General features: G+C 41.8%; 1 protein-coding gene and 1 long non-coding RNA gene across 5 annotated transcripts in view; one reads left to right on the top strand and one right to left on the bottom strand.

Annotated features, from left to right (window-relative positions):
* Positions 1–1822: 1822 nt before the first annotated feature.
* LOC132355439 (uncharacterized) lies at positions 1823–6024 on the bottom strand. Its single transcript, XR_009499620.1, has 3 exons — positions 5917–6024; positions 3667–3780; positions 1823–1924 (listed from the first exon to the last, which is right to left on the bottom strand). It is a non-coding gene; the product is annotated as an uncharacterized LOC132355439 (long non-coding RNA).
* The window catches only part of HNF1B (HNF1 homeobox B), a 115802-nt gene continuing 104138 nt past the window's right edge, over positions 2503–14166 (top strand). Inside the window, exon 1 of one of the 4 annotated variants that reach the window (XM_059907788.1) lies at positions 2503–2602. The gene's annotated coding sequence lies outside the window, so the exon portion shown is untranslated. The remainder of the gene's footprint in view (positions 2603–14166) is intronic. The other 3 variants (XM_059907790.1, XM_059907787.1, XM_059907789.1) reach the window with 3 other exon arrangements.

The following is a 14166-nucleotide window of genomic DNA, read 5'->3' as shown; positions in this document are numbered from 1 at the left end:
AGACACAGAAGGCCACATTACTGCATGATCCCATTTATGTGAAATGTCTAGAAAAGGCAACACCACAGGACAGAAAGTAGATTAGTGGTTTCCAGGGATTGGGGGCAGGGGAGGTGACAAATGACTGCTAATGGGCAAGGAGTTTATTGCGGGGCTGATGAAAATGATCTGCGATTAGATGGTGGCGATGGCTGCACAACCTTGTGAATATACTAAAACCACTCAACTGTCCCCTTTAAAAGGGTGAATTTTATGGTGTGAATTACATAATAAACTAAAACATAAAATGAAAATGTTAAAAAGTCAATACAACTTAGTCTCTTCCTTCAAGGAGCTCCCGGTGTGCTGGGGGAGACTTTCGGTCCAGGCAAATGTAAGCCTTTCCCCTTGTCTATAAGCTGCACGGGACAGGAGCCGGATAGTTTTGTTTACTACTGATCCCAGCACCCAGCACAGTGCCTGGCCCCTAAGAGGCTCTCAAGAAGTACTTACTGAATGAAAGATTGAGTGTGTGAAGTCCTACGACGGTTACGAGGTCCCAGAGGAGAGGCTAAAGGTGCTCAGAAAAATCTAGAGTGCTCAGAAAATCCACAGGCTGTGACGTGGACAAGGTTGACCGTCCCAGGACACCATAAAGCTTTTCAAAGCCCTCCCCTGTGACTAATCCATGTGACCCTGACTCACCAAGCAAAGTCTGACAAAGGCGCCTCCTTCCAGCCCACTGCCTACTCCTACACCCTGGGACCCCTTCCTCTGGATGCCACAGACTTGCAGAAGCCTGAACCGGTCTAGGCCAGCTCTGCTCTGCTCAAGGAGCTCACAGTTTAGAGAAAGAGGTGTATATGCGCACACTCCGCTTCTGATTGCTGTGTGCTGAGACAGAGAACAGAGGCCAGTGCCAATGGCATTAGAGGGAGCAGTTCATGAGCCTGGGGCAGAGGCAGGTCCCCAAAGGCTTCCCAGAGGAGGTGACACTTCAGCATGTGGGGCCTTGAAACACGAGGAATGGATTGATTCTGAAACATGGTTTCTGGGTCGGTATATCTCCACTCTACCCTTCACAAATGGTTGTTTTCCTGTTCCTCCTTCCAAGGAGGGCTCCATAGATCCTTAGAGATAGCCTTTAATATCATCACCAAAGCCCCAATAAGACCCCCAACGTGACTCAGCTACCCAAAGGTAAGTGCCATAAAAAACGAAAACTGCCTTTTGACTTCTTGAGCCAGCCAGAAGGAAGTGAATATTTTTGAAAATCTGGTTTCAAGTGCCTTAATACTGGGCGGCTGAGGCTGGCAGTGGAGTGTCATTGACATGTGAGTGACTTGGCAGACAGCTCTCCGTCACAAGCCCGACCAGCGGGGAAAGAAATCTGCAGAACTATGCACTGTAGTCTTGGCAGAATATCAGAGCCGGAGGAGCACAGGATTTGCAGTCAGACAAAGCTGGGTGTGAAAAACAGCTGTGCTGCTCACCAGCTGTGTCCTCTTAGGAAAAACCCGAGTGAACTTTTTGCCCAACCTAGTACAAATCCTGAGCCTCCGTTTGCTCGTGTGTAATACGGCATTATAGTCCCCAGCCACCTTGGGTTGCTCTGAGAGTTAAAAAGGATAGTGTGTGCAAAGCATCCTGGGCAATAAAAGACCCTCAACAAATTGCAGGTATTATTTTTCATTGTTTATACAATTATATAGAGACGCCTTGTCAGTTTGGAGGGTATTTGAAAAATTTCCATCCCCAAACTCCCTCTCACCTTCCAGTTTATTTTAAAACCTATTCAAAGAACAGACTGAGCTCTGGAATTTTCTCCTGGGCTAAACCGCCAATGGAGTTTCTATACCGTTTCATAGTGAGTGTTTATGATGAAATTACAGAACCACAGACACGGAATTGGAGACAGGGAAGCTCCTCTGCCTTTTAGCCTTGCCTGTAAAACAAAAACACAGAGACAGCCTCAGTGGATATGCTGAGGATGAGAGGTTTTGTCCATAAAATATCTCGTTTTAAGGTGAAATCTGATTTCAGTGACCATCTCTTATCGTCTTCAGCATTGCCTATTGCCCTCCTTTAAAGTAATACCATGTGGATGTATAAACTCACATGATTTAAACAGGAGAAAAAGAGAAGGAGGAGGGGCAGGGGGAGGGAGAGAAAGAGGAGGAAGGGGGGAAGGACAGGCATTGGTGCTTTTCAAAACACCCCAGGTGATTGCAATGTGCAGCCAGAGGCCCATTGGATGGGGCCAATTCCCTTTGGCACTTACCCTATACCCTCTTGGTAAAATAGTAAACAGGAAATACTTGCTTCCTCGAGTCTCCGTACAGGCCTGGTTGGGTTTAATAAAATTGCACCAGCCTGACATTTATTGTACTTGATAGATATGGCTGGATGCCACATGCTCATTGTGAAGCATCACTAGGAACGCTGGGAACCACAACAGATCAAGGACAAGGCTGTGTATTCGCCTTTAGGTGTTAATGGAGGAGCCCAAGGCCTCAGCCCAGTGAGGGTTGCTGTTTAAACACTGGCTGATCTACCAGGGATTTCAGATATTCACTGGACACTCTAAGCTGTTGACCTGATCACAGACACCACATCCAAAGAAGTAAGTCAAAAAAATTTTTTTAAGAATTTTTAAAATTAAAGCCTAGTTGTTTCTCTTCAGCTTTCTGGATTGCTGTTTTCAAGTTGTTTCTTGGGGACGGTTCTTGGTTTCCTCTTTGTTCATGTAACCACTAGATGGTGCACAGTACAAAACATTAGCCTGGAAGCAGGGCTGCATTTATCATTTTTGCAGTGACCAGAAGGGAATCAGAGGTAAGGTTGCCAGATTTAGCAAATAAAAATAGAAGACTCCCAGTTAAACTTGAATTTCAGATAAACAAATATGGCATGGGACACACTTACACTAAAGAATTATTCGTTGTTTCTCTGAAATTGAAATTTAACTGGATTGCCTGTATTTTACCTGGCCATCTTAATCAGAAGGGACTTTAGGGAGTAAGTAGATAATCTGTGGCTCTCAGCTTTGTCAGATACTAGAATTTTTGGTGGCATACTTGAAGGGATCAAGAGACTCAAAGCAACATGAAACAAGCCAGCAGTTATTACAACACAGTCTCAACACCTGTAGTGTGACACTGTCTTCAGGGTCCAAAGCCCTAATGGTTAACCTTCAACTCCCTGATTTGCCCCATGTAGTTGTATGCATCCAGCTGTTCCTGCCCTGTCACACCGCTCATGTAATCAAGGCAAACTTCTGGAATACTGCAGCAAACTCCGTTGCTTTCTTTGGCTTGAATGCAGCCTTACCCTATGCCTCCTAGCTTTTAAATTAAGTTGGACCTACATTACTTTGAGGCACACAATCTCAGTGTTCAATTTGACAGAGAACGGTGTTTGTCATTTGTAAGAAAAGCAAGTTTTACACGTTGAACAATTTGATGGCAAACATGAAAAGTTTAGTGCCCATAGCAGACCTCCCTTGGCCAGCCTCAAGTTTAATGCCTCATCGAGAAGAAAGCAGGCACTTTACCTGCATTCTGAGTTCTTTCTTGACACAAATTGGCCAATCTCCCTGCTTGACCACAAGCTTTCTACAGGCAGGGACCATCTTTATAGCATCCTGCATAGAGAAAAGCTGAAGGGCAACCTTGAATACACACGCACTTGAAGGCCCCTGAATCACTGTTGCACTCAATGCACTTTCCAGACAGATTGGTTGTCCCAGTTGTGCAATCCAAGCTGTGGTCCACCCGGTCTCCCTGCACGGCAATTGGGTCCCTGCGAAGAAGAAAGAAGGAAGGAAATGGAGAAGTTAGAGTTTGCAAAAGTGAACCTTAAAGGCTACCCAGCTACAGCCCACTCTGATATCTGACTATTCTCTGCTGAGGAGGAGAGGAAGAGCTGATGGTCAGAAATCTGTCTCAAACCCACTCTTAGGATCTAGTTTCTTCCCCTGCAAGATGATTGCTTGCAGGAGTAGATACATGGGAGAGCATATAGGTGACACAAGCCATCCTTTTTTTCCCATCACCCCCCCCACCCCAACGCTTCCTTAGATCTATTTCCTTTGAACAGCTTTACTGAGATACAGTTCACATATTTAAAGTGTACAATTCAATGGTTTTTAGTATATTCACAGAGTTGTATAGCCATCATCACAATCAATATTGGAATATTCTCATCACCCCAAAAAGAAACCCCCTACCCATTAGCAGTCTCTCACCACTGCTCCCACTCCCCACCCCCAGCCCTAAGCAACCATTAATCTACTTTCTGTCTCTACAAATTGACCTGCTCTGGACATTTCATATTAAGGGGAATCATATAATGTGTGGTCTTTTGTGTTGGTTTCTTTCACTTAGCATAGTGTCCTCAAGGTTCCTCCATGTTGTAGCATGTGTTAGTACTTCATTCCTCTTTCTGCTTTTATTTTATTTATCCATTCATCCATTGATGGGCATTCGGGTTGTTTCCACTTCGGGGCTATTGTGAATAGTGCTGCTATGACCCTTCATGTACCAGTTCACAATCCATTCTTGACTCTGCTCCAGATCTTGTGAAACATTGAGAAGGGTCAACTCTCTCTTGTTTCTAGAAACTCATTCAAAGTAGAGCAGTCCCATGGAGATGTTGCCTCCACCATAAGAACAAAAAGAGAATATTCATTTAGCTGGAGGAGAGGGGACACCCGGGGGCCAGGGACCTCTTCTTGGTAGATTCCTGACAACTTATGTGAGTTCATGGGCTCTGAGAAGTTTGGAGAAGATCCTGAGGTTTTCCATCTGCAGAACGGGTACATGATCCCTTTGCTTCCTCCCAGCAGCCCCTCATTAAGACATCCACATCTAGTGAAATTTGGGTCCTAAAGTAACACCATATTTAAACAGCCTCATGGGAATGGTCAGACAGTGACATGTTTGGGAGATATCCTGAATTCCTTAGGTCAACACATGGATAAGGGTGAACAGGAGAAGAGCCTGCATTTTTCAGATTTTCCTCACAACCCCCAGGGCATAACGGTCCTGGAGAGGAAGCTGAGCACTCCTCCTTGGGAGGGGAAAGGAGGAGTCAAGATTGAGTGGAGTGAGTCACCCTTACTCCCCTGCTGAGAGGCTCCGACCCCGGAACTCTGCCCATCTCCCTGGATTCATTCCACACACCTTACTGAGCACCTTCTGTGTGCCAGGTGCTGCAAATAAAAATACCGTATCACTTGGCAAGTGAGGAAACTGAGACTCGAGTTCCCAAGACAACATAGCAAGTGATGCAGCAGAAATTTTAACATAAGCAAGCTGACTACAGGGAAGCCATTATAGAAACTTCAACAATGATTAAAATGCAATGATTAAAATAATCTCCTACTCTCGAAGAGATTATAATCTAGTGAGGAGAACAGTAAATAAACAAAAAATTAAATAGACACAGATTTGTACCAGAGGTGAGTAACACAGAGAAATCCTGGGGTAAAACCGAGGGGACTTAAACCAGTGGTGGGAGGAGGGGAACACAAGGTGGTCAAGGAAGTTCCCCCCAAGATAATGAGGTTTGAGAAACAAGGACGAATCTACCAGGGAAAGGAGGGGAAGAAGGGTTTCCTTGCAGAGAGAGAGCAGCAGATACAAAGGCTCCAAAGTGGCAAATACTGATAGCTGTAAGAAGTCTGTAAACGATCAATGATTGGAGCAGAGGGTATGAGCAGCCATCCAGCTTGGTGAGTGATGGGCAGGGGTCAATAACAAAGGGACTTTCCTATCACACCGGAAGTTGGATTTTATTCTGAAACTTATGGGAAACCATTGGAGGGTTTTAAACTGAGGTGGGGAGGGAATCTAGAACTCTACCAAGTTTACATGGGCAACATTGTGGATCACAGATTGGAAGGGGCACAGGCAGAAGCTACAAATACTCACAAACCTCTTCCAAAGCTGCTGGGGTCTGCAGAGTGTTCTCCAGGGAAGTCGCACTGCTCTCACGGTGGGGTGTCCCTCCATGGTCTTCCTGGGTCGGCTCCTGTCGTCCTCTTCTTCTCCTCGCCTTGTTGGAGTAGACTGCTGTGTAAAATTCCTAAGAAAACTTGCTTTATAGGTAAAATTTCTGAGTTCTTGTGAGTTCGAAATGTCTTTATTGTGCCCTCACTCTTTTTTTAAATTTTTATTTATTTATTTATTTATTTTTGGCTGTGTTGGGTCTTCGTTGCTGTGCGAGGGCTTTCTCCAGTTGCGGAGAGCGGGCGCCACTCTTCATCGCGGTGCGCGGGCCTCTCACTGTCGCGGCCTCTCTTGTTGCGGAGCACAGGCTCCAGACGCGCAGGCTCAGTAGTTGTGGCTCACGGGCCCAGTTGCTCCGCGGCATGTGGGATCTTCCCGGACCGGGGCTCTAACCCGTGTCGTCTGCTTTGGCAGGTGGATTCTTAACCACTGCACCGCCAGGGAAGTCCCTTGGAGGATTCTTAAACAGGACACGAAAAGTACTAACCATTAAAATAAAACAATAAACTGGACTAGATTAAAATTTAAAACTTCTATTAATTAAAAGACACCAATAAGAGAGTGAAAAGGCAAGTAAGAAAAGATATTTGCAATATACAATACACAAAGGACTCATCTTTAAAATCTACAAAGAACTTTCACATTTAATAAGAAAAAAGGAAGATAACCCAATAGAAAAATGGGCAAAAGGCTTGAACAGGCACTGCACTAAAGAAGTTACCCAAGTGGCCAATAAACATGAAAATAATGCTCAATTTCACTATTCATCAAAGAAGTGCAAATTAAAACACAATGCAATACCACTATGCATTCAGTCTTAGTCTGTTCGGGCTGCTATAACAAAATACCATAGACTGAGTGGTTAATAAACCACAGAGGTGTTTTTCTCACAGTTCTGGAGGCTGGAAAGTCCCACAGTGTAGGCACAGATTTGGTGTCCGATGAGGACCCACTTTCTGGTCCATAGACTGTGCTTTCCAGCTATAACCTCACATGATGGAAGAGAAGAAGAGTATCTCTGGGGCCTCTTTTATAAGGGCACTAATCCCATTCATGAGCACTCTGCCCTCATGACCTAATCACCTCCTAAAGACCCTACCTCTAAACACCATCACACTGGGGGATTCGGTTTCAACATATGAATTTTGGGGAGACACAAACATTCAGACCATAGCACTTACCAAAATGGCTAAAATGAAAAAGAGAAATGATACCAAATGTGGGCAAGTGTTTGGAGTTTCTCAGGCTCTCATAGTCTGTGGTGGTTACGTATACTTATCAACCCCTTTGTAAATAGCCACTAAAGCTAAGCATATGCATATCCTTTGACTTAGCAATTTCACTCCTGGGTAAATACCCAGGAGAATTGTGTATATATGTTCTTTTGATGATGTTCATCAAAAGATATTTGCCAAAAGAATGCTCACAGCAGAACTATTAGTAATAGACTAAAATGGGAAACTACCAAAATATCCCTCAACAGTAGAATAGATAAATAAACTGTGGCATAGTCATAAAATGGAATACTGTTTACTGTTTAGCAATGAAATGTGAAAATTAATAAAGGGAAACCTCACAAAAATGGAGTCAGGAAGCCAGAAGGGGAGGCTTCACCTACATACCTCTCCACGTCAATACAGATCCCAACAGGAAGGGGTGTATTTTGCATCTTCAGCAGGAAGTTGACACTAATTTACTACCACCAGCAGGAGAAGGAAAGATTTTCTCCTTGACTGGCAACAGCTCTGCCAATGAGAGATTGTCACAGCCCAGCCAATGAAAAGCCATTATACTTTGAACTCCCAGTTTCCTCCAATGGACTTTTTGTTTATAACAGCCCCTCCCAGCTTCCCCCCTTTCCTCTATAAAAGAGTTTCCTCTGCTTTATTGGACTTGCATGTGGTTTGCCATAGTTACATGTCCCAAATTGCAATTCTTTGCTGCTCCTGAATAAACCTGTTTTGCTGGTAAAATAACTAGCTGTTTTATTGTTTTACATTAACAGAGAATAAATGAACTATTGTTATGTGTGAAACATGAATGAACCTCTTAAACACATACTTAGTAAAAGAAGCAATACACAAAAGATTTTATATTCTATGATTCCCTTTATAAAAATTTCAAAAACAGGCAAAACTAATCTATGGGTTTTTAAAAGTCAATATATTCGTTATCATTGCTTTCTATTGGTGTGGGTGGATAGTAGGGGACTGGATAAAACTGGGAGAGGGCACCAAGGGGATTCCTGGGATGCTGGTAATATTTTAGCTTTTGATCTAGGTGCTGGTTACATAGCTGTATTCACTTTGTAAAAGTTCACCAATCTGTACATTTATGATTTGTTCAGTTTCCTCTATGTATGTTATATTTCAATTAAAACTTTGCTAAAGAATTGTTGTGGGGATTAGATAAGATAATAAATTAAAGAACTCAGTTCAGTGCCTATGACATGCACCGGTTAAATTTTTTTTTTAATTAGCAGTAATTTATTTATTTATTTATTTATTTATTTATTTATTTATTTTGGCTGTGTTGGGTCTTCGTTGCTGTGCACTCGCTTTCTCTAGGTGCAGCGAGCAGGGGCTACTCTTCGCTGCGGTGCGCGGGCTTCTCATTGCGGTGGCTTCTCTTGTTGCAGAGCACGGGCTCTAGGCACACGGGCTTCAGTAGTTGTGGTGCACTGGCTCAGTAGTAGTGGCTCACGGGCTCTAGAGCTCAGGCTCAGTAGTTGTGGTGCACGGGCTTAGTTGCTCCGTGACATGTGGGATCTTCCCGGACCAGGGCTCGAACCCGTGTCCCCTGCATTGGCAGGCGGATTCTAACCACTGCGCCACCAGGGAAGTCCCCACGCATTAAATGTTAATTGTTAAATGTCATAGTATAAATAGTGACCAGTGACCATGATGAACCAAAGTGAGACACTCATTTAGCAGTACGAAAAGTAAATTTTAAAAAATGGGTTATACCCATTAAGATGGCCATAATCAAAAACAAAAACAAACAAAGCTAGAAGATAAGTGTTGGCAAGGATATGGAGAAATTGTAAACCTTGTGCAATGCTGATGGGAATGTGAAATGGTGTAGCTACTGTGGAAAATGAATGGCAGTTCCTCAAAAAATTAAACATAAAATTAGCATATGATCCAGCAAGGCCACTTCAGAGTATATACTCAAAAGAATTGAAAGCTGGAACTTGAACAGGTATTTGTACACTGAAGTTCAAAGCAGCATTATTCATAATACCCAAAAGGTGGAAACAACCCAATGTCCATCAACAGATGAATGGATAAACAAAATGTGGTATTACGCACAATGGAATATTATTCAGCCTTAAGAAGGAATGAAGATACAAAAGAACAAATATTGTTACTAAAAAATAAAATCCTCTCCCCACTGCTCTGCGGTATTATCTTTGTCATAAATTAATAAATTAAGTGACCTATATGTGTTGGTCTGGTTTTAGACTATTTTATTATATTAGTCTATTTGTCTATCCTTGGGCCAAAATACCACACTGTCTGAGTTACTGTAGATTTACAATCGGGCATGTTATATGGTAGTGTGATCCTTCCTGCTCTGTTCTTCTTCAAGATTGTCTTAGCTATTCTTGGCTCTTTGTATTCCATATATATTTCAGACTCATTCTGCTTATCAATTTCCATTTTAAAATGCTGGCTGGAATTTTGATTGGAATTACATTGAATGTATTAATCAATGTGAGAATAGCAACCCTTTGAATTAGGAACTATTATTATCCCCATTATAGAGATGAGAAAACTGAGGTTTGGAGAGCTTAAGTAACTTGCCCAAGATCACATGGCCGGAATTTAAACCGAATGCTGCACTTTCCCATGTCTGACTTAAGAGCCTTCACATTGAACCATTCCTTCCAAGTAAACTGAAGTATTTCTACTACTTGTATCACCACACGTATATTAAGCCTCTGAGGACAGAGATTATATCATCCATGTTTGTATCTCCTTAGCTCCTAGACAGTGCCCAGGACTAAGAAACTGCCCAGTAAATATCTAGTAAGTGATTTGTTAAATGAGTGAATAAGTAAGAGAGTGAATCACTAGCTTCTGAGAGCATAATTATATGCTGACAGCTAAATACATTTGTATTTGTCCCTTAGATACAAACATCTGAAAAAACAAATAAACATCAATCAAAGCAAATTTTTTTTGTTACATTTTAACCCCTGAGAGCCTGAGTCTTACCACAGTAACTCAGATCCAACGTAGAATTTTGTCCCTGAAGATGACATCAAAGGAGAAGTGTTGGTTGGGAGCAGCCATGGTCCTTGACATTCACCTAACTGCCATTTGATTTCCTCTAAGCCTCTGTCCAACTTGTTCTCATTTTGATCCAACAGTTATGACTAAATTGGAATAACAGATGCAGTGCCATATGATTGACGTTGCTAGGTACAAGGGGAGCTTGTTGGATTTGGACTGTTCTGCGTCACTTCTCTTCCCTAACATCACCCTAGTTTCCTTTATTGGAATCATCTCTTCTGCACCAAGCGTAGTTTGGTGGGTCCTACCTACTCCTAGCTATGAGGTGAGCAGGTGACTCAAGCTTGACCGATCTGATGTTTTTTCCCTGGGATTGGAATTTTCAGCAGAGAGCAAATAAGCAGGGAATGGCTGCAGCACCATCTCCACCGTGGCCGGCACTGACTGGGCAGCTCCTCCGAGGGGGTCACTGCTGAGGTTTCCCAGCCGTGATTCCCAGTCTCCTTCAAATTTCTTTTCTGCTTAAGTTGGTTTGAGCTTCAACAAAAAGATTTCTAACTGACACAGAATCTAATGCCAGAAGTGGGATATTGCAAGGCTGCAGGGAGATATTTGGGTGAAGGGAAAGAGTTGATAAGAGAATTTAGTAATTCTTTTTTATGTCATAGTAAACAGCTGGTTACTATGTAACCTGTTGCCTATTAAGCCTTGAGATTCAGACTGTGTGCTTCCTGAGGCTTCAACATTAAGAATACTGTAAGAAAATTTCAAATTTTGGAGTGCGCTGATAACCTCTTCAGCAAGATCTTCCAAGAAAGATCAGATTAATCCACCCACAAGTAAAAGAGGGAATATCTCTGACTGTCGCTACTATCCATGGCATTAGCCAAAAGCAAATAAACCGGAATCCCATTCACTTTTTAAAAGAATTTTTATTGAAATATAGTTGATTTACAATGTTGTGCTAGTTTCAGGTGTACAAAAAAGTGATTCAGTTAGACATATATATTCTTTTGTAGATTCTTTTCCTTTTTAGGTCATTACAAGATATTGAATATAGTTCCCTGTGCTATACAGTAGATACTTGTTGTTTATTTTATATATAGTAGTTTGTATCTGTTAATCCCAAACTCCTAATTTATCCCTCCCCCGCCCCTTTCCCTTTGGTAACCATAAGTTTGTTTTCTATGTCTGTGAGTCTCTTTCTGTTTTGTAAGTAAGTTCATTTGTATCATTTTTTTAGATTCCACATATAAGTGATATCATATGATATTTGTCTTTCTCTGGTTTACTTCACTTAGTATGTTGATCTCTAGGTCCATCCATGTTGCTGCAAATGTCATTATTTCATTCTTTTTTATGGCTGAGTAATATTCCATTGTGTATATATACCACATCTTCTTTATCCACTTATCTGTTGATGGATACTTAGGTTGCTTCCATTCTTGGCTATTGTAATAGTGCTGCAGTGAGTACTGGGGTGCATGTATCTTTCCAAATTATGTTTTTCTCCAGATATATATGCCTAGGAGTGGGATTGCTGGATCATATGGTTACTCTATTTTTAGTTTTTTAAGGAAACTTCATACTGTTCTCCATAGTGGCTGCACCAATTTACATTCCCACCAACAGTGTAGGAGGATTCCCTTTTCTCCACACCCTATCCAGCATTTATTATTTGTAGACTTTTGATGATGGCCATTCTGACTGGTGTGAAGTGATATCTCATTGTAGTTTTGATTTGCATTTCTGTAATAATTAGCAATGTTGAGCATCTTTTCATGTGCCTGTTGGTCATCTGTATGTCTTCTTTGGAGAAATGTCTATTTAAATCTTCTGCCCATTTTTTGATTGGGTTGGGTTTGTTTGTTTGTTTGTTTGATATTGAGCTGTATGAGCTATTTGTACATTTTGGAAATTTAAATCCCTTGTTAGTAACATGATTTGTAAATATTTTGTTCAATTCTGTAGGTTGTCTTTTCATTTTGTTAATGGTTTCCTTTGCTGTGCAAAGGCTTTTAAGTTTAATTAGGTCCAATTTCTTTATTTTTGTTTTTATTTCCATTACTCTAGGAAATATTGCTGCGATTTATGTCAAAGAGTGTTCTGTTTTCCTCTAGGAGTTTTATGGTATCTGGTATTACATTTAGGTCTTTAATCCATTTTGAGTTTATTTTTGTATATGGTGTTAGAGAATGTTCTAATTTCATTCTTTTAAGTGTAGCTGTCCAGTGTTCCCAGTACCACTTGTTGAAAAGACTGTCTTGTCTCCATTGTATATTCTTGCTTCCTTTGTCATAGATAAATTGACCATAAGTGTGTGGGTTTATTTCTGGGCTTTCTATCCTGTTCCATTGATCAATATGTCTGTTTTTGTGCCGGTACCATACTGTTTTTATAAAGCTTTTATTTATTTATTTTTTTATGGCTGTGTTGGGTCTTCATTTCTGTGTGAGGGCTTTCTCTAGTTGTGGCAAGCGGGGGCCACTCTTCATCACAGTGCACGGGCCTCTCACTATCGCGGCCTCTCTTGTTGTGGAGCACAGGCTCCAGACGTGCAGGCTCAGTAATTGTGGCTCACGGGCCCAGTTGCTCCGTGGCATATGGGATCTTCCCAGACCAGGGCTCGAACCCGTGTCCCCTGCATTGGCAGGCAGATTCTCAACCACTGTGCCACCAGGGAAGCCCAACCATACTGTTTTGATGACTGTAGCTTTGTAGTATAGCCTGAAGTCAGGGAGCCTGATTCCTCCAGCTCCATTCTTCTTTCTCAAGATTGCTTTGCTTTGGCTATTGGGGGTATTTTGTGTTTCCATACAAATTTAAAAATTTTTTGTTCTAGTTCTGTGAAAAATGCCATTGGTAATTTGATAGGGATTGCATTGAATCTATAGATTGCCTTGGGTAGTACGGTCATTTTAACAATATTGAGTCTTCTAATCCAAGAACACAGTATATCTTTCCATCTGTTTATGTCATCTTTAATTTCTTTCATCACTGTCTTATCGTTTTCAGACTGTTAACTTTTTAAGGGCATCATTTTGCCAGAGAAACCTCAAACCTGGCCTACAATGGTCTGTGAGAGTTATCTCCAGGCCCCCAAACTCACATCACAGGAAGAGAGCTGCTAAAACAGTGCAGCCCCCAGAAGAGGCATCCTCCATGATGTACATGTCATATGGTCCATGAAGGACAATTCACGGAAGAGATAAGCAGGAGCCACAGAGGGCAAAGGGCAAAGGAGAGCCTTCCAGAGGGCAGAACTGGGGAAGATATATACCTGCTGCTGGAGCAGGTCGTCCATGTAGTTTCTGGCAGAATATGACATGTACTATGTATGGACAGATGACCATTGAGAGTTGTTTCCTGTTCTTTTCTTTTCCAAATGAGAGTTTTTAACTGCAATTACCCTGTCTCTCTCCATTACAGTTTACTGAGTGCATAACAGTGATTAAATTTACCATTTAGCCTCACTGGACCACATGTGACCAAAAGAGCTCCATTTACGAGGTTCTATTCCAGAGAACCAGACTGGGTAAAACTGTGGCTTGTCATTTTGGGAAAAGAGTTGCCCGTGTTTATGTAGAGAGTGGGTATTTTTGAAGGTATATTTATGGGGATATAGGTGAGAGTGGATATTGAGTAGTTAAAGGGGGTGCACTGTACTGGATAGATGTTGTTTTTGCAACTCAGTATCCACTCACTTTTCTTCTGATAAAATAACTCCTTCATAAAGCAATTATACTCGAATAAAGATGTTAAAAAAAAGAAAAAAAGAAAAAAACCTCCTTCAAATGTGGTTTGGTTGGCATCATGATCCTGCCCCCCACATCTAGAGATGGGCCTTGGTCCTCTTCAGCCAGTGTGTCTTATCCCCTGGCTATATAAAGAGAGCCAATGAAATGCGATACCTATGCTAAGTCTGGAAAGAGAAGAGC

This window comes from Balaenoptera ricei, chromosome 20 (genome assembly GCF_028023285.1).
Source record: "Balaenoptera ricei isolate mBalRic1 chromosome 20, mBalRic1.hap2, whole genome shotgun sequence".
NCBI classification, from domain to species: Eukaryota; Metazoa; Chordata; class Mammalia; order Artiodactyla; family Balaenopteridae; genus Balaenoptera; species Balaenoptera ricei.
The sequence above is the reverse complement of the archived record's forward strand: the minus strand, read 5'-3'. Positions and strand labels throughout refer to the sequence as shown.